At 40.2% G+C, this 19,587-nt stretch overlaps 1 protein-coding gene, 1 non-coding gene and 1 pseudogene across 5 annotated transcripts in view; all 3 read right to left on the bottom strand.

Moving 5' to 3' along the window:
- B4GALNT2 (beta-1,4-N-acetyl-galactosaminyltransferase 2 (SID blood group)) overlaps positions 1-19,587 on the bottom strand; it is a 66,418-nt gene that overhangs the window by 31,529 nt on the left and 15,302 nt on the right. The window lies entirely within an intron of this gene.
- On the bottom strand, positions 330-475 carry LOC139074214 (small nucleolar RNA SNORA12). Its single transcript, XR_011523752.1, has one exon. It is a non-coding gene; the product is annotated as a small nucleolar RNA SNORA12 (small nucleolar RNA).
- On the bottom strand, positions 3,404-4,371 carry LOC103551074 (putative methyl-CpG-binding domain protein 3-like 4; annotated as a pseudogene).

The raw sequence follows: 19,587 nt of genomic DNA, 5'->3' as shown, positions 1-19,587 counted from the left end.
GTGCAATCTGCTTGATGTCAGAGTGCTCTGGGATTTCCACCAGCTCTATCTGCTGCTCCCGTGCCTGCTAAGGAAGGCATCTTTAATGTCATCAGCAGTGCAGCAGCTGAGTGGCACAGGAATAACCTGGGGGGTAGGGGTAGGGGGTAGGGAGATAGGAGAAATTCTTTGTGCAGGTGCCAGAGAGGTCATGCCTCCTGCACAGTTCCTGAGAAGGAGCAAATCCATCACAGGGGTGGAGAAACACCCCTCAGCAGAGATTCTCCTCAGGCCAGACAGACCTGTGTCAGCCTGTCTGTAAGGACTTAAACTTACGAGATGGCCCTGCCACATGTGAGAGCCAATCGCTGATGCAGGAAAGGCTAGAGAGATATCTCTGTCATCAAGCCTTTGCCAGCTCCTAAATAATACATGTGGCAGAGTCAGGCCCATCTGAAAACTTAACAAATGCGCCAGAAAGAAAGCCACCACAACTGCTTATGGATTCTCGCAAGGTCCAAGTCATTCACATGTGCCAAGGCTGGGTAGTGACTTTTCTCTGATCCTTTTGGGAACTTTACCTCTCCCGCTTGTCCCGCAATGGTGTTAATTCCTGCAATAAATTCCTCACTCTATAATACTCATAGTAGTTCTGCTTCCTTGACTGAGGCGTCACTGGCACCGATAGATAAGGGTTCTCACACACACACACAATCCCATCACCACAGCTAAAAAAGGAGCAATCACTCTTTAATACCACCAAATGTCCACAGTGTTTAAATTTCCCCATTGTCTTTTTTTTTTTTAAGGATCAAAGTAGGATCCAAATAAGGTCCAAACGTTGGTTGATATGTCTCCTAAGTTCCTTTTCACATATAGATTTCCCTGCATCTCTCTTTTATTTTCTCTTGCAACTTATTTGTTGAAGGAACTGAGTTGTTTATCCTATGCAGTGTGGATTTGTCACACCTGGACTGTATGTTTTCAGTCCCCTGGCATCACATTCCTTTGTCCCCTTTGTATTCTAGAAATTTGTAGTTGGGGCCAGCCGGGTGGCACAGAGGTTAAGTTCGCACGCTCGAGGTTTGGATCCCGGGCACAGACTTATGCACTGCTTCTCAAGCCATGCTGTGGCAGGCGTCTCACATATGAAAAAATGGAGAAAGATGGGCATGAATGTTAGCTCAGGGCCAATCTTCTTCAGCAAAAAGAGGAGGGTTGGCGGTGGATGTTAGCTCAGGGGTAATCTTCCTCAAAAAAATTTTTAAATAAATAAATATAAATTTTTAGTTAGATCAAGAGGCTCAATCAGATTCAGGTTAGATTTTTCTGAGAAAACTACTTCATAGGTGATGGTGCGTGTCCTTCCATCAGGGAGGCGGGGCACAGAAGAGCTCGTCACCTTTCTTTTGGGGGATATTAACAGCTATTTGTTGATGACTGCCCGAATCAGTGGTTCTCTATCGGTCTCAGGACCCCTTTATAATCTTAAAAATTATTGAGGACCCCAAAGAGCTTTTGTTTTTGTGGGTTATACCTATCAATGTTTACCATTTCGGGAATTCAATTTGAGAATTTAAAAAGTATTTATTTGTTCATTTAAAAGGAAAATAATAAACCCATTACATGTTAACACAAATAGCATATTTTTATGAAAAATAACTATGTTTTTCAAAACAAAATATATGAGAAGTGTGGCAGAACTTTACATTTTCGCATATCTCTTTAATGTCTAGCTTAATAGAAGACAAAAGAATTCTTATATTTGTTTCCGCATACAAACTGTTATGATATGTTGTTTGATTGAAGTGTATGAAGAAAATATGGCCTCACACAGATATGTAGTTGGAAAAGGGAGAAATATTTTAATTGCTTTTTCAGATAATTGTGGATATTCATCTTTGATACTACACCAAAATCAAGATGTGGTAGTTCTTTTTTTTTTTAAAGATTTTATTTTTCCCCTTTTTCTCCCCAAAGCCCCCCGGTACACAGTTGTCTATTCTTCATTGTGGGTCCTTCTAGTTGTGGCATGTGGGACGCCGCCTCAGTGTGGTTTGATGAGCAGTGCCATGTCCGCGCCCAGGATTCGAACCAAGAAACACTGGGCCGCCTGCAGCGGAGCACGCGAACTTAACCACTCGGCCACGGGGGCAGCTCCAAGATGTGGTAGTTCTTAAAAGGTTGGTCACAATGTGGAATCTGGAACAAATGAATTTTTCGTACTCTGCTACCTTAAAATCCACTGGTACGTCTTGCACTTTGAATGGATCCTTTACCCAGGCATGGTCAGATAACATCATGCTGTGGTCACATGGAAAATATTAGTCCACGGAGTCATGCTCTGATCTTCCAAATGTTGATACATTTCATGATGCAATATCAGTAATTCACATTCATTAATATCAGCACCAATCTCATCAGAAAAGTCTCTTCATAAAAGGCTGTCAAGCTCCTGGTGGTGGAAAGAAGTTTTACAAAGTTCTAATTTTTCTAAAACTTGAATTTTTTTACTAGCAACAAATACTCCCAGCTGTTTTTCTTGAAGTGACAGGATCACCGGGTCCATTTTTTGATAAGATTTCTGCCAGATACACAAGTCTGAATAACCACAGTTTATGAGCCTTTCCTTCAAGTGAAAAAGATTTCCACAAAAAAGCAGCCAGCTCAGCTCGCAAGTCAGACGGCACAAGTGCTTTTTCTTGAGACAACAGCCATTGTATGTAGCGTGTTTTATGCGTAAATCTCATTAAAAAGACAGACTTAAAAGCTGAGAATGTTTTAAAAATCAGTCGTTCTTACTGTTTCATCCGGGATATTTGAAGGGACCCGGGGTCTTTTGTACCGGGAGTGTGCGGTGGTGGGGTGGACAACCGCCACCAATCCAGTTTGCTGCCGCTGCCCTAATCCAAGCTAAGGCGCCAGCTTTTGCCCATCGTTGTCTTTGCATCATCAGTGTAAATGTTAGCTCAGTGAAAAAGGCAAATACCATCTTAATATTGTTGTGAAAAGAGTTTTGCCCTGTAGACTCCCTGAGAGGGTCCCTGGGACCCTCAGGAGCCCTACAGCCCACAGTTTGAGAACCTCTGCTCCAGCCCTTCTCTTCTATGGGGTTGTCAGAGTTTTTTCTTCTCTCTAGAAGCTCTTTTTTTTTTTTTTTTTTTTTTGAGGAAGCCTGGCCCTGAGCTAATGTCCATGCCCATCTTCCTCTACTTTATATGTGGGACGCCTACCACAGCATGGCTTGTCAAGTGGCGCCATGTCCGCACCCGGGATCCGAACCAGCGAACCCCGGGCCGCCGAAGCAGAACGTGCGAACTTACCCGCTGCGCCACCGGGCCAGCCCGCTAGAAGCTCTTGATGTATACATGTTCACCTTTGTCTGTGGTGTAAGTAGCAAAGATTGCTTCTCCCAGTTTGTCACTCGTCTTTTTCCTTTTTAAAGAAACTAGTGTTTATTTATTTTTAGTAAAGTTCAATTTTAATATGACAAAGCATCACAGTCCAGAGCAAGAAGCAGGATTGACATTAAAAGAGGCGAGTGAAACCGAGGGCTGCTCACAGGAACCACCTCCCCAGGGCCACACCTCTTGACTTCTTCAGCACAATGGGCCTATTTGGACCTATTTCATCCCGTCTCAGAACATCCTTCCTGGCTCCTGCTCTCTCTGCCTCCCTGGCAAGCCTGTCTGCCCTCAGGGCCTCAGCCAGTCTCTCCCGTGTTTTTTTCACTTTCTGATTCTGTCTGCAGATATCTCCATAGGTTACCGACTGTCTGTAAACCGACTGTGGGAGACAGAGGCCTGCTCCTGGGATCATCTCTGCCCAGTCTGAAGACTGTGCAGTGGTGGGCTCAGGGCTGGTGTGTAGAGACCCAGCACCCAACACGGCTGAGGGATTTACCTGGACTATGAGGAGCGATTATTTTTAAAGTATTTGTAATGTCAAAAGTACTTAAAAGTTCTCCAGTGCTGCAGGCCTGGGGACCCTGCAGTCTCCTGGATGCACAGACTTGTGGGGCTTCTGCAAGGTCTCCTCCCTTGACTGCACCTGACCTCAATGCCAGGATGAGAAGTTATTTTTGTGACAGGCTTCTGGAATATGCAGCTGGTGAGGCTTATAGGAAGTGCAGAACTTTCACGACGTCCCAGCTTCATCTTAGCTAAATGAACTTATCTTTTCCTCTCTGATGTCTGGGGCATCATATTTCTTTTGAGCTTCCCCAGAATAGGCTGGCTTGGAAAACAGGTAGATGCAGGTTCCTCCATGGCTGCAGACTTGTCCCGGTGACCCATCACGCTCCAGATGTCAGACAGCCTCTGGTTTGCTGGAAAATGCAGTGACTTCTGCCTCTGATTCCCCTTTTATGGGGGAAGGGCGTGGATAACCCAATCAGTAGATAATCCAGAGGAGACATCCTGTCACTTATTGATGTGATTTGAGAGATTCCTAAATCTGGTGGGTTCTGGGGGCATCTTGGTGAGAGGAGGGACCTCTCTGGAGACTGAGACATTGGTGGGGGCCATTGTTCTGACCTGGCGTGCTGACACAGACCCCGGTGGATGCCACTGAGGTTCTTCCCTGGGCCTGTTAGCCCAGGGGTCTGCCACACCCACTAGAACACAGATTTAATCCAGTTCAGCCCGGGCAGGCAGCTTGCCCTAGGGACTGGCCCTGCCCAACAGCAAGCCTGCTGGCTACTTGTCGGCCTGCATTGACTGGGTGCCTTGATCCTCTACTGGCATGCAAGTGTGTCCGCCTCTGTGGGGCAGAGCTTGTGTGAGGACCAGGGGAACTGTGGGGGGCATTGGTGGAGAGGTGGGGGCCTTTGCAGTGGGGCGTCAGGATACTCTCCAGGGGGTTAGGAAGTGTGCACAGACCAGGACTGTGTTGAAGGTGTGTGTGGTCCTGTGGGGGGTGAGGCTTATCAGCGGCAGCTAAAGAAATTTTTAATTGTGGTCATAAACATATAACAGAATTTACCATCTTCACCAGTTCTAAGTGTACAATTCAGTAGTTTTAACTACAATATTCACATTGTTGTGCAATGCATCTCTGGAACTTTTGTCTTTTTTCTTTCTATTTTTGCATCAAAACATTTTTTAGAACTTTTTTCTGTAATTGAAATTTAAATCTTTTGCCTATTGAAGAAAAGCTCTTGTTTACTGAAGAATCAAAACTAATAAATGTAGGAGGAATCATAGAATTAGAAAAATCATCATTTTGCAACCACCAATGGAATAAATGATTCTGGCCAGGATGGTGGATGCATGCTGAAATCATTGCGTGCAAGGTTGTTGGGGAGCAGGATATTTAGTGGTGCCAATGTAGAGATCACTTACTATTTACAAAGAGAAAAACGATATCTCTACAGTGGAATGATCAGCCCCTCACTACCTAAACCAAGTGATCAAACAGCATCACTAACAATGAGACAACCCGACAAAGCGTGCCTCCTGACGTGATGCAATGTGAAGCACACGGATCACTAACGGAGTATTAATGCTGGAAATGCTTCATCCAGATGTAATCAAGCCTCCAGACCTGACTTCCAGTTCATAGGAAATAGCAGGAAATAGAGAAGCAAATTGAATAACACCATCCAGAACAATCGGACACGTTAGCATGTCGGATATTCTACAAGACAATGGCCTGGACTCTTCCAAAAGACAGTGTTATGAAAAGAAAAAAAACGTGGGGGGAATGGGGCTGCTTTTGATAGTTTAAATAAATCTAACGACCAAATGCAATGAGTGAACTTTGATGGGATCCTTGTTCCACAAATGTGAATATTTGAACCTGGGCTGAATGTTAGATTATGTTAGGGAATTGCTGATTTTTTAGGAGAGACAATGATATTGTGATTATATAGGAGATTGTTCTTATTCTTAGAAGTATGCTGAAGTAGTTAGGGATGAAGTATTCAGATGTCTGGAACTTCCTTTCAAAAGTCTTGACCATTTGAAAGAGGGGGAAAGAGAGAAAGCAAATGAGGTAAAATATCAATAATTGTTGATCTAGGTGGAGGGGGTCTGAGTATTAACAGTAACATCAAGTTTTCTTTAGGGTGTGACAATTTTAAAAATAAAAACTTTGGGGTTTACAAACAATGGAATAAAAATTCCTCAGGTAAAATAAGAATAGGTGGATACTTTCTCAATGTGACAAAAGGTTTACATTCCAAACCAAAAGCCAACATTACGTTTAATGGTGAAACACTGGAAAATTCCATTATAGTCAGGAATAAGATAAGAATGCCCACTCCAATTATTTAACATTGTCATGAAAGTGCCAGTTAGTGCAGTAAGATTAGCTTATGGAATAAAAAAAACATATAACAAAAAGGGGAATATTATTTATAGATGAATTGTGTACTTGGAAAACTAAAATGTATTAAATGAGAAACTATTAGATATAATAAGATTTTAGCAGGGTAGCTAGTTACAAAATAAATATTTTTTAAAAATAATAATAATCATCATATTACAACAATCAGTTACAATGTTCTAACCTTCTGCCAAGAGCTTCGTGTGCATTATCTCATTTAATTCTCACAACAGCGTAATGAGAGAGGTTCCATTACTCCAGCCGGTTAACAGATGAGTTAGCTGAGGCTTAAAGGAAAACAAACTTGCTCAGTTGGTTATTAATGAATGCAGGATTCAAAACCAGACCACACGTTTAAACACTATGCTACACAGTTTTCTATAAGCCAAGAATGATGGGTCAAAACACAATGAAAGAAGAGATCCAATTCAAATTAACACAAAAGGATAAAATCCTCAGGCAGGCAGACGCATAAGAAGGAACATGTGGGACCTATGTGGCAGGCAGACTCCAAAGGTGGCCCCATGATCTCGGTCCCCTGGTTCTATTTGAACATTTAGCAAAACATTCTTTCTGTTCAGCATTGAAAACGGGCTTATTATTTGTACCAACTGACTTTTCCAGAAATCCCACAGTCTTGAGTCATAAGTCTTCTTTAAAGACTTATTCTATTATTCTTTATTTATATTTATTTATTCTTATTCTATTCCCATGCCAGAATTGTATCAATATACAAGAAATTTAGAGAGATGAAGGACCAAATTACCCAGCCCAATACTTGTGTATTTTTAGTATCATAGGGAATTAAAAGCGCAGGGACTATGAACACTCTAGGTCTCACGTGGTTTATCCCTTCAGGCATTTCAGATTTTGGAAGCAGGCCCTGTACAGTTATTTTCCTGCTCACTTGATGTTTATATCTCCCATATTTGTACCAGTATACACCTAGTTTATGCAAACATGGATTTTTGCTGCATTTTAACCAAGTCTTACAGTGACTATTTGTCTTTCCATAAATCTCATTTTGTGCTGTTATAGAAATCTCCGTTTTGAAAATCTCCATTGTACAGAAGCACGTCTTTAACGTCTTCAGACAAAAAAGCCTTACAGTTAACTGAATGTTTGCATTTGGTGGGTAACTTAACAGGGAGGGCCGGAAAAAGAACGAGAGTGGACTGTTAATATTTTTAGGAAAATGTTGCCTTTGTCTTGTGCAGAACAGGTAGATATATCTGTTAGAATATATTTTTAAAAGGTGGTGATGCCTCGTTTTGGAACTAAAACGATATTTAATCATAAAATTTCTGAAGCTCTTGTAATTTTTTCAACCTGTTGGAAGTTGTCTACCACTATTATTTTTGTTGGAACTGTGAATTTTTTCCTTTTCTTCCCAACCTCTCAGAGAAAAAAAGGAAGTGAGTTTCTGGTAATGAATTGAGCAGATATCTAATATATATCATGCCTTTTGAGCTGTGTAACCTAATATTTGGATACTTGATAATTTGTTTTATTATGTAATTGATAAAATAGTGATACATATTGATATTAATTCAATCATATATTTATGCCATCTGGGGATGTACGATTATAGTTCTTTGGGAAAGACAATTTGTCAAGTGTTCACTAGTTTGTAAAAACTTACTGTGAGAGCTTAAACATGTAAATAAATAATGAAATTCATTTCTAAACAAAAGCAAATTGCTGAATATACATAGAATACACAGGATGAGCCTTAAAAAAAACTAAAAGTTGGAGGCCAGGCTGGTGGTGCAGCAGTTAAGTTGGTACGTTCCGCTTTGGCAGCCCAGGGTCTGCGGGTTCAGATCCCGGGTGTGGACATGGCACTCCTTGTCAAGCCATGCTGTGGCAGGCGTCCCACATATAAAGTAGAGGAAGATGGGCATGGATGTTAGCTCAGGGCCAGTCTTCCTCAGCAAAAAAAGAAGAGGATTGGTGGCAGATGTTAGCTCAGGGCTAATCTTCCTAAAAAACCCTAAAACTTTATTGGATTATATACCAGATTACATGCATATTTAAAACGTGTAATCATAGAAAAAATATCTGAAATTACACACATCTAGTTGTTAATTGTGGCCAATGCTAAGAAGTGGATTATGGGGAGGAATTTTTCAATCAACATATTCTTATATCAACATATCCCTATACTCATTCTTTCTCTTTTTTTTTGCAGTGATCAAGTATGAATTTTGTCATCGAACAAATAAAGAATTAAGAAAATTACTACTACATTAGGGAAATAAGAATAAACGGAGATAAATTCCTATTCTTAACTAGAATAACTCAATATGGTAGGGCTGTAACTTCACCCTATATTAATCTGTAAATTCAATACTGTAACCACATAAGCGAAACTGTGACAGGATTTTTTAATTTGTCAACATGATTCTAAAATATATTAGAAGCAATGCATGAGAATAGCAAGGAAAATATTATAAATCAGAATGATGGCCGTACACTAGACCGCGCCACTACTGAAGAATAAAATTATTATAAAGCCACTGTTATTGAAAGTATGACAGTGAGTCAGGAAATCAGCAAACAGGCGAATGGAATAAACCAAAGTCTAGAAACACTTGAGAACATATAAAAATTCCATGTGGAATTTTCACTACTTGGTTATACATATATATCAGTAACATCTGAATTTTCTAAAATGGTATTCAGAAAAAGATAGATAATTTAAACTAATCAAGTTATAGAAACACTGGCAGAAAACAGACCTCGACATCCTCTTAGTCAAATTCAACCATCTGATTAGACGTATCTCAGTTCGCAGCTCTGGTTCACCAAACCTGGTTCCAGCTGGAGACAACCTCTCGCAATGCAGTCATTAATAGGAACTGTGTGGTAGAAATTACCAATAAAACATCCCACAGCTGAATTTTTATCCAATAACTACGAATGTTCTACACTATTAAAATTGCACTGTTGTGCAGCGGTTAAGTTCCCACATTCCAGTTCGGCAGCCTGGGTTTCGCCAGTTCAGATCCAAGTGCAGACCTACACATTGCTTGTCAAGCCATGCTGTAGCAGGCGTCCCACATATTAAAAAAAGTAGAAGAAGATGGGCATGGATGTTAGCTCAGGGCCAGCCTTCCGCAGCAAAGAGAGGAGGATTGGCAGCAGATGTTAGCTCAGGGCTAATCTTCCTCAAAAATAAAAAAATTGCACTGTTTATGTGCTTAAGTGGGGATGTTAAAATTATAATTGTATGAGTCTGCTATTCTGGTTGGACCACATTTGAGAAACATTCAAGAAAGGGTCAAGATGCAAATTATGAAGTCAGTGAGAAATAAGGAAATGAACCAGTCATCTGTTTCAGCTGATGTCAATTTGCCCCTTCAAGCCAAGTGAAGCTGTTTAATCCTGCCAAGGAATTCCCAAATTCTAGGTAGAGCTTTGAGGACAGGCAGAAACCGGAGGGGTAGCCTGAGTCCTGAGTCAGAAGATGGACAACCTCATTGCCTCAAGGGCTCTTGTACCCTAGCAGGGATGGTCCTGATAGCAAGTCCTCTTTGCAGACAATGAAAGCCAACTAGGCAAGATTTTCCCCCATTTGCCTAAGAAATTAATCTCATGATTTCTGTGTGCTCTATCACACTATCCCTTTATGACCATGACTCATTGACAGAAACACCTACAAAGGAAAAGGTCGAAACACTTAAATATGCATCAGAACTTTTTTTAACACCTGCACAGTGGAAAACAGCACTGAAGTAAAAATGGTAATATTGGATTACTGAAATGGTTAATAACAAACATGAGAGCAAAGGTTTAATCTTATTTCACTTATGAGAAAAACATAAAGACACTAATAAATGGGCACAGAATATGAAGAAATGACTGACCCAAGAATAAATTATTTTATTCTTGAATAAATATAGTAGGTGAACACATAGGAAAGTATTTGTCCTCACTTGTAAGTTAAAAATATTGAAATTAAATGTAAACTGGTGCAGCCACTATGGAAAACAGTATGGAGATTCCTCAAAAAACTAAAAATAGAAATAACATATGACCCAGCTATCCCACTACTGGGTATCGATCCAAATAACTTGAAATCAACTATCCAAAGTGACCTATGTACCCCTATGTTCATTGCAGCACTATTCACAATAGCCAAGACATGGAAGCAATCCAAGTGCCCTTGACTGATGATTGGAGAAAGAAGATGTGGTTAATATATACAATGGAATACTACTCAGCCATAAAAAAAGACAGAATCATCCCATTTGCAACAACATGGATGGACCTGGAGGATATTACGTTAAGCGAAATAAGCCAGGCTGAGAAAGAAAAACACCAAATGACTTCACTCATATGTGGAAGATAGATAAACACATTGACAAAGAGAATAGTTCAGTCGTTACCAGGGGAAGGGGGGTGAAGGGTGGGCACAAGGGGTGAAGGGGAGCACTTATGTGGTGATGGACAAGAAATAATGTACAACTGAAATCTCACAATAATGTAAACTACTATGAACTCGATAAAAAATTACTGGAAAAAAAAGTAATTACTCAATGGACACATTTAACAGCAGAGCAGACACAGGTGAAGAGAAAATTAGTAAGCTGGAAGAAAGGGAAGAAGAAACTTCAGAATTCACCACAGTTGAAAAGATGAAAAATAGAGTAAGAGACTTGGTTGCTGGTGAACATCTAACAGAGACAAAGAGAAAAACAAAAGAATAGAGTAGCGGCACCATTAAAGAGACGTTGACTGAGAATTGTCAAGAACTGATGTAAAGCACTAGTCCAAAATAAAATCTAAACTGGATAAATAAAAATAAATCCACACATAGCTCAACGATAAAAACATTTTTTAAAAATATTGAAATTAAAAATAACTTTGAAGTAGCATTTTAAGCCTATTCAGTTAGTGACAAAAAAGGTCTGGTGATATTGTGGGCAAAAGTGATATATACACCCTGCTTTTGGATATTTAAGTCAGGAATTTTTGGTTTCAAGTATCAGAAACCCATTCAAATTATATACAAGATAACTACAAACTATTACATAATTATATAATATCCATGAAACGTTTCACAATACTGAGTACAAATAATATCGCCTGTCTTTATTTTCTTGAACTAAATTAGAAGCGGCTACACTCCACCCTTTACTGTGACTGGTGGAAAGTTCAAAAACAGTCTTATGGAGCTTCTCCCTCCTCTACTGGCTCATCTAAGAGCCTTAGGAGCAAAAGGGACTTCTGCCTCCGAAAATAGGGTGATTCAGACCAACTTTCCCAGTGATGACTAGAAAAGCTGGACCAAAAGGAAAAATCTGCTTGAAAAGATCAGACAGCTACCAAGATAGTGAATTACTGGGATAGAATTCAAGGAATAAAGGAGGCTAAGGAATGAGGCGACTTCCTCTGGATGTGTTTGCTGATTCCTTCGGTAGCTACTGGGAGGCTGAGCATGCTTTTCTCAGCCTCTTGGGGTTAGGAGAATAGATATTAGAGTCCAAGATCCACCTCGGGTGGAGGTCGGGGCAGGGGAGGGGGCAGTTCCTGGTGACTCCCATTTGCTTCGCATTGGAATAGAAGAAGGGGTGAACCAGAATTAGATAGATGCTCCCAGGCATGGCCACTAGGCTTCCCATCATCTTTGGGTTTTTCTTGGGTTTTTTTGTTTTTTCTTGTTTTGAGGAAGTTTAGCCCTGAGCTAACTACTGCCAGTCCTCCTCTTTTTTGCTGAGGAAGCCTGGCCCTGAGCCCGTCTTCCTGATCCGTGCCCATCTTCCTCTACTTTATATGTGGGGCGCCTACCACAGCATGGTGTGCCAAGCGGTGCCATGTCCACACCCGGGATCCGAACCGGCGAACCCCAGGCCTCTGAGAAGTGGAATGTGTGAACTTAACCACTGTGCCACCAGGCCAGCCCCATCCCATCATCTTTGGAAGCTGAAACATTGCCAGTGCTCCCAGTGCCTAGCACAACCAAACATACATCAGCTCTGGAGAACCCTAGATCGCCAAGTATTTCCACAGACTATTTTGTGAAGCCACTGTTTGACACATGCGGAGATAATGTTTTTAAAATGAGGCAAATAAGGCAATAAAAACACAAGGCTTCAGATATTGGAGTTGTCAGACACATATTATAAAATAAGTAGACTTACAATGCCAAAGAACTGTAAGTTAATGATTCAGAATTTTAACACAGAATTGGAAAATAAAAAAAGAGCCAGACAGCGGCTGTCCCAGTGGTGTAGTGGTTAAGTTCACGTGCTCCACTTTGGTGGCCCGGGGTTCCCGGGGTTCAAAGGTTCAGATTCCAGCTGTGGACCTACACACCACTCATCAAGCCATGCTGAGGCAGCATCTCACATAAAAAAAATAGAGGAAGATTGGCACAGATGTTAGCTCAGGGCTAATCTTCCTCATCAAAAAAAAAGTAAAGAAACAGTGAGTATTGGAGTATTGGAGGAGAGAGAACGAGGCGAAGTAACATTTGAAGGAAAAAAGGAAAAGGAAAAACTTTCAAAACTTGAAAGTTTTCAAGAAGCTTGATAAGCACCAAGGAAGAAAATTTAAAAATGAACATGAAGTTGAGTACCTGAGGGTTACTGTAAATATTCAATAAGATTATCTATTGACCTTGTTATGAAAAGACATTAATCTTGTCAGTTTGCTGTTTTCTTGTTTAACCTGATGGATGACTCGAGGTTCACACAGATATATGAGTTTGTTTTACAGAACAGAGTCCCTTCAAGGAAGTTGCCATTACGAAAAATCAGCCCCTGGCTGCCTTTGATTGCTGAAGGGCTTACTGGGAGGGAAAGAAATAAAGCTTTCTCCATCTCCAAGCAGGATGTCCCAGTGGTTGGCTTACTGTGCGCATCGGGCACACTTGAGACTAAGAGGTTCAATATCAAATATACACCAAAGAACATCGTAGTAAAAATGCTGAAAATTAAAGACAAGAAGACAATCTTAAAATCAGCCAAAGAACTGGGGCCGGCCCCGTGGCGCAGCAGTTAAGTTTGCACGTGCTGCTGCTTCTGTGGCCCGGGGTTCGCCAGTTGGACTTAATCACTCGGCCACGGGGCTGGCCCTTGGGGTTCGCCAGCTGGGATCTGGGGTGTGGACCTACACACACTGCTTGTCAAGCCATGCTGTGGTAGGCATCCCACATATAAAGTAGAGGAAGTTGGACAGGAGCTCAGGGCCAGTCTTCCCCAGCAAAAAAGAGGAGGATTGGCAACAGGGCTAATCTTTCTCAAAATAAATAAATAAATAAATAAATAAAAGAAATGTTTTTTAAAAAGTAGCCAAAGAAGGAAAGATTACCTTCAAAAGAGATTGCTAGCTAACTTTCCCACAGAAGACACGGGAAGCTAGAGACACTGAAATATCTTCTATCTCAGCAAAAATATTCAAGAATGAAGGTGCAATAAAGACTTTTTCAGGCAAACAACATTTGAGGGAATCTGTCACCAGCATACTTGCACTAAAGTGACTACTAAGGCAAATTATCCCAGACGGAAGGTCGTAAGGAAAGAAGGAAAAGAAATAAAAATGGCAAATAAGTGGGTAAATCTAGATGACTACTAACTGCATAAAACAACAATGCTGTTTTGTTTAGTTTTAAAAAACTAAAGAACCAAAAAAACCAGTAAAATACTGACGTAAGTCAGGAAAGGCAGTAAATAGACCGGAAGTGTCTTAAGATCTTTGTATGATTCAGGAAGAAGATTAAAAATACCAAGTAATTTTAAACCTTGATAGGTCAAGAATATGTTATAATCTATAGTGTACCTACTATGGAAATAGTACATATAGAGAATAACTTCCAAGCTAATAGATAAGAAAATGGAACGGTAAAAAAGAATCAATATAAAAAAGTGCAAAGAGGAGCCGGCCCTATGGCCGAGTGGTTAAGTTCATGCTCTCTGCTTCAGCGGCCTAGGGCTTTGCTGGTTTGGATCCTGGGCATGGACATAGCACCGCTCATCAGGTCATGTTGAACCGGCGTCCCACATAGCACAACCAGAGGCACTCACAACTAGAATATACAACTATGTACTGGTGGGCTTTGGGGAGAAGAAGAAAAAGAAAAAAAAGATTGGCAACAGATGTCAGCGCAGGTGCCAATCTTTAAAAAAGAAAAAAAGTGAGAAAGAAGAAAATAGATCAGATAAGAAAAAGTAGAAATATTCAATGAGATGTTAGATTTAAACCAACTATATTGATAATTACCTAAATGTAAACTGATTAAATGCTCCAATTAAAACACAAAGATAGTCAGATTGGATGGAAAGAAAGAAGCATGATTATACGGGGTTTGCACGAGACACATCTAAAACACAAAGATATAGAGTACAAAGAAAGATAAATACACCAAGTGTAACCAAGATAAAGTTGATATCTCCATATTAATATCAAATGACGTCAGGTTTTCAGACAAAAAGCTAAAACCGTAGATAATGAAGAATACTTCAAAGTTATAAAATATTCACTTCACAAGAAGAGATAGCAATTCTTTATTCCAGTAATATAGCCTCAAAATATAGAAAGCAAAATATTGAAAGAATTACAAGGGGAAATAGACAAATCTGCAATCACGGTAAGAGATTTTAACATACTACTCTCCCTAACCAAGACTGCAAGCAAACAAAAAATTCGTAAGTATTTAGATGACTTGAACCAATCAGCAAACGTGATGTAAATAGACATATATTGAACACTGCATGTAATGTCTGCAGAATACACATTCTTTTCAAATGTACACAGAATGTTTACAAAAACTGAAAAAATTCTGGGTCATAAAACAAGGGTCCAAAATTTCAAAGAATTTAAGTAATATGGAGTATATTTTCTGACCCGCATGCAATTAACCTAGTAGTGAATAACAAAGATATAACTAGAAAATCTCTGTTTGGGGAAATTCAGAAATACACTTGTAAATAATGACGGGTCAAAGAAGAAATCACAATAGAAATTAGACAGTAGTTTGACCCAAATGTTAATGAAAATACCACATATCAAAACCTCCAGGAAGCAGCTAAAAACCAATACTTAGAAATATACTATTGCACAACTTCCATAAGTCCCCAATTATCTGCTGATCTTAACCCTCCGTTTCATCAGCCACTTCCTTAAATACACATTGAGCTCATAAAGCTTGCATTTTAGCATCATGTTGTACCCTTCCTTAGCTTCTTTGCTGCAAGTCCCGCTCCACTACCTGCCCACCTTCATCTGCCGCTGTGGATCACCACTGCCCAGCAAGGCTAAACTGAGGGGCAGAAAGGGGCCATTCATGTAGGTACCAACCCACAATACAGAACCATACTGAGCTCAAGATGGTGCAGTGGAGCCCCCTTAGCTGAGAGGGTGGGCTGGGTGGAACGGAGAAACTTACTGGGTGAAGTGGGGGAGTACCATCTCCAGTCCCAGCTTGAGTTTAAAAGTATACATTAAGCATATTGTAATGGATCATTTTACCTTTGCATTTAGGAAAACGTCTCGGGGATAGTATTATAAAGAATTGGTACTATACAGAATGGCTTTAACCAGAGTATGCACACACTAGATGCAATTCTGTAACACACCAGACTTTAACTGTGGTCACACACAGATGAATACTATGGGCTCTTTACAGTTTGCATGTGGGAGAACACGGGACATAGCCTGCCCTTGTAGGATATTTACTCACATAGGATATTTATACAATATGTACACACATATAAACATGTGTTACAGACATGGACAAATTTTGCAAAAATTCTATTTAATTTAGTAAAAATGTACTGAGCACTCATTATGCGCCAGACAATTTTCTAGAACACAAAGATGGGTCAGGAATAGACCCTGTCCTCAAGGAGATCAGTGTGGTTAAAATGACATACACACTTATTCTCTCACTTCTTCTTGGCAAGTGTGAGTATACTTTCCAAGACCCAAGAGAGCTTAAACTACTACTTATTGTTTTAGCAACCATGTTGCTTCCAGAGCTGTCATCTGGCTTGGGTTGAGTGGTAAGTTACAGTTTGACTTTTTCCTAATTTTTTTTTCAATAAGCTTCCAGCTAAAAAATATCCAGACCCTGCAATTAATTTAAATAAAATAAATTGTTGCTTACAGTTTCTTCTATTTTGGCATATTACAGGGAGAATTTTTGATTACGTGGAATGAAAGACTGCTTAGCATTGAATGTTGAAACTGGACTCAACTCAGCTTGGTTCCGCTTACCAGATACCACACGGTTAAGAAACAGGGAGGAGGCAGAACAAAAAACACAGGAGAAACAAAGATAATATGTCAATGAACTGATGGCACTTTTCATGTCCTAGAGGTAATCCTTGAAGGCAGAACATGAGCTGAGGAACACATTTAATAGAAGCCTATCTCTCTAACCACTTTCTTTGTCTAATGAACTTTCATTTGCTCAACAGACAATGGGTGCTGACTATGCCAGGCACTTTGCTAGACAGCAAGAAATGGAAATAAACCAACTATAGTCCCTTTCTTCAAGGAATACATAAGTTAATAGGGGGAACGACTCATACAAACAAATGTGTACTAGGTGAGAAAGAGAGAGAGCGGATAGAAGGAGAGAGAGAGGATAGAAGGAGAGAGAGAGAAAGACTTTGAAAATTTTTTAAGCGTCCATATACACAGGTAATCCTGATGACCGGTCAGAACTTTTCATCCCTGTATGGTAAACACTAGGATTTTTTAAAAAACCTTGCTCATGGTATTTCATATTAGTCATCTACTCCATTTGGCAAAACAGAGAACGTGTCATAGACCTGGATTCTGGTCAGAGTTCTTCCAGTTTATAGCTGAGTGGCCGAGGGCTACTCACATCATCTCACTGAGCATCTTACCTCATCTGAGAGGAAAGGAGTCTGCCTACTATAGGAAGGTGTTGATAGAAGAAAGCACTTTGCAAATGAGAAGTACTGTAAGGACGACTACTGTCTTCACGAGAAGACCTTTCGGCTAGATGATCTCTCATTTTTCCAGTCACCTGTCTTGTACTTCCAACACAACAAGGGATCTTAACCTAGGTCCATGGATTAGTGGTTGGCTCCCAAGTCTGGAGTACTAGCTAAGATCATTTGTAAAGGGTTGGGTGTATGTGCACATGCGCACTTTCCTAGTTCCACAGATTCTCAAAGGAGTCCACAGCTGCGAAAAAAGCTAAAACCATGGGTCTAGACAGAGTATCTTTTGGGAGGTGCAGAAGGTCCCTTATCTATCTTTGTATCCCAATACCTGTGTCACAGTGTCCTGCACATAGGAGGGGCTCCTAAATTTGATATATTAATAAGTATCAAAATGGATGTGTGTGGGGCCGGCCCCGTGGCCGAGTGGTTAAGTTCGCGTGCTCTGCTTCCTCAGCCCAGGGTTTCGTCAGTTCAAATCCTGGCCATGGACATGGCACCGCTCATCAGGCCATGCTGAGGCAGCATCCCACATGCCACAACTAGAAGGACCCACAACTAAAAATATGTAACTATGTACCAGGGGTCTTTGGGGAGAAAAAGGAAAAGTAAAATCTTAAAAAAAAAGGATATGTGTTATGATGGCAAATATTAACGTTCAAAATGAGTCTGGCTTCATCCTAGGGATGAAGTATTGAATTCTGATGAAGCCTATCATTGGTTGTCAAACAGGAAGAGGTACCAAATTTAGAAGGCCTGATGACTGTACAGTTTTAAGCAACTGATTCCAGAAGTTCATTATTTCTTTGCTTGTGTGTTCAACCAACTTAGGGAAAGTCCTTCCCTCCTCTTTGTTGAACTCACAGATGATTTTATTTGTTTGACTGTGTCAAGGTTGAAGGCTGCTCAGTCATCAAGACTCCTGAAGACTCTTCTCGGAACATGTGGGAAGGATCTGGCGAACATAAGCCCCCTCCAGGACAGACCACAGCTCCAAAGCAGAGGCAACTTCGGGGGAGTAGACCCAAACCTGCTCTGACTAGCTGTTTCTTACAAAAATGGAAATCTGCTAATACAAAACTTTCCTGGACACGACTACCTGAGATTGTAAAGGTTAATTACGTGCCTCGTACTGAAGAACAATCAAAGTAGGTGAGGCGCTCAGCCTGCTAAACTGTATCACAACCACAGGTGAAAGTACAAGGTTGTCCACTGCATCATTATTGCAACACTGAAAAACCAGAAAGCAACCTAAATCCCTATCAATAAGAGACTAGTTAAGAGAATTACCATATGTCCTAACAATAAAATACTAGTAACCCATTCAACAGAATGAGGTGGTTATAATGTCCTGAAGTGGCACTATAACTAGGAGACATTTTTTTAAGTGAAAAGCTCATTGCTTTCTAAAAAGTATTTTATTCTGAAATATTTATAGACTCGTGAGAAATTGCGAAAATAGTAGAGTAAGTACAGTAAGTCCCATGTAGCCTTCACCTAGCTTCCTCCAATGGGACATTTAAAATATGTCTTAAAGAAAAACAAAGTAGGTTGCAAAATGGTATATATGGTAAGATCCTATTTGTGTAAGCATAAAAGTAAGTACATTGAATTGTCAGCACTGGATATCTCTGGGGAACAGGGAGGAGAAAAAAAGAGGAAGAGAGAAATTTACGGCTTTGAATACCTATATCAGAAAACAAGAAAATATGAGAGTCAGCAAGCCAAATATCTACCTCAGAAATTAGAAAAAGGTTGGCAAATTAGGCTCAAATAAAGCAGAAAGAAGGAAATAATAAATATGAGAGCAGAAATTAATGAGATAGGAAATATACACTACAAAGATCCAAAGTCAAAAGTTGTTTTATTTAAAAAAACTAATAAAATTAATAAACTCATTGGCGATACCAAGAAAAAACAAGAGTAGGCACAAATCACCAATGTCAGGAACGTTGGGAGCATCACTTGAACCTTACGGCCATTGAAGAAGTAATAAAAGAACATAAGTGAACAATTTTGTGCCAATAAACTAGAAAATGTAGATGAGACGAGCACCTTCTTACAGAAGAATACAACTTACAACAATTGACACAAAAGCAAAAATAGAAAATTCTGAATAATCCTATCAAGCCAGTTTTTTGTTTTCATTTCATTGCTTATTCTTCCAAAGAACAGGAAAAGAGGGAACACTCTTCAACTTACTTTGTGAAACAGAATAAACATTTTACCAAAACCTGACAAGGAGATGATAAGAAAGAAAAATCACAGGCAACCTCACTCATAAAAATAGATGCAAAAATCCTGTGGCAGCCAGTCTCCAGGGTGGCCCTCGACGCTCTCTGCCTCCGGGAATCACACCTTG

Source organism: Equus przewalskii, chromosome 10 (genome assembly GCF_037783145.1).
Source record: "Equus przewalskii isolate Varuska chromosome 10, EquPr2, whole genome shotgun sequence".
NCBI lineage: Eukaryota > Metazoa > Chordata > Mammalia > Perissodactyla > Equidae > Equus > Equus przewalskii.
This window is presented reverse-complemented; position numbering and strand designations above follow the sequence as displayed.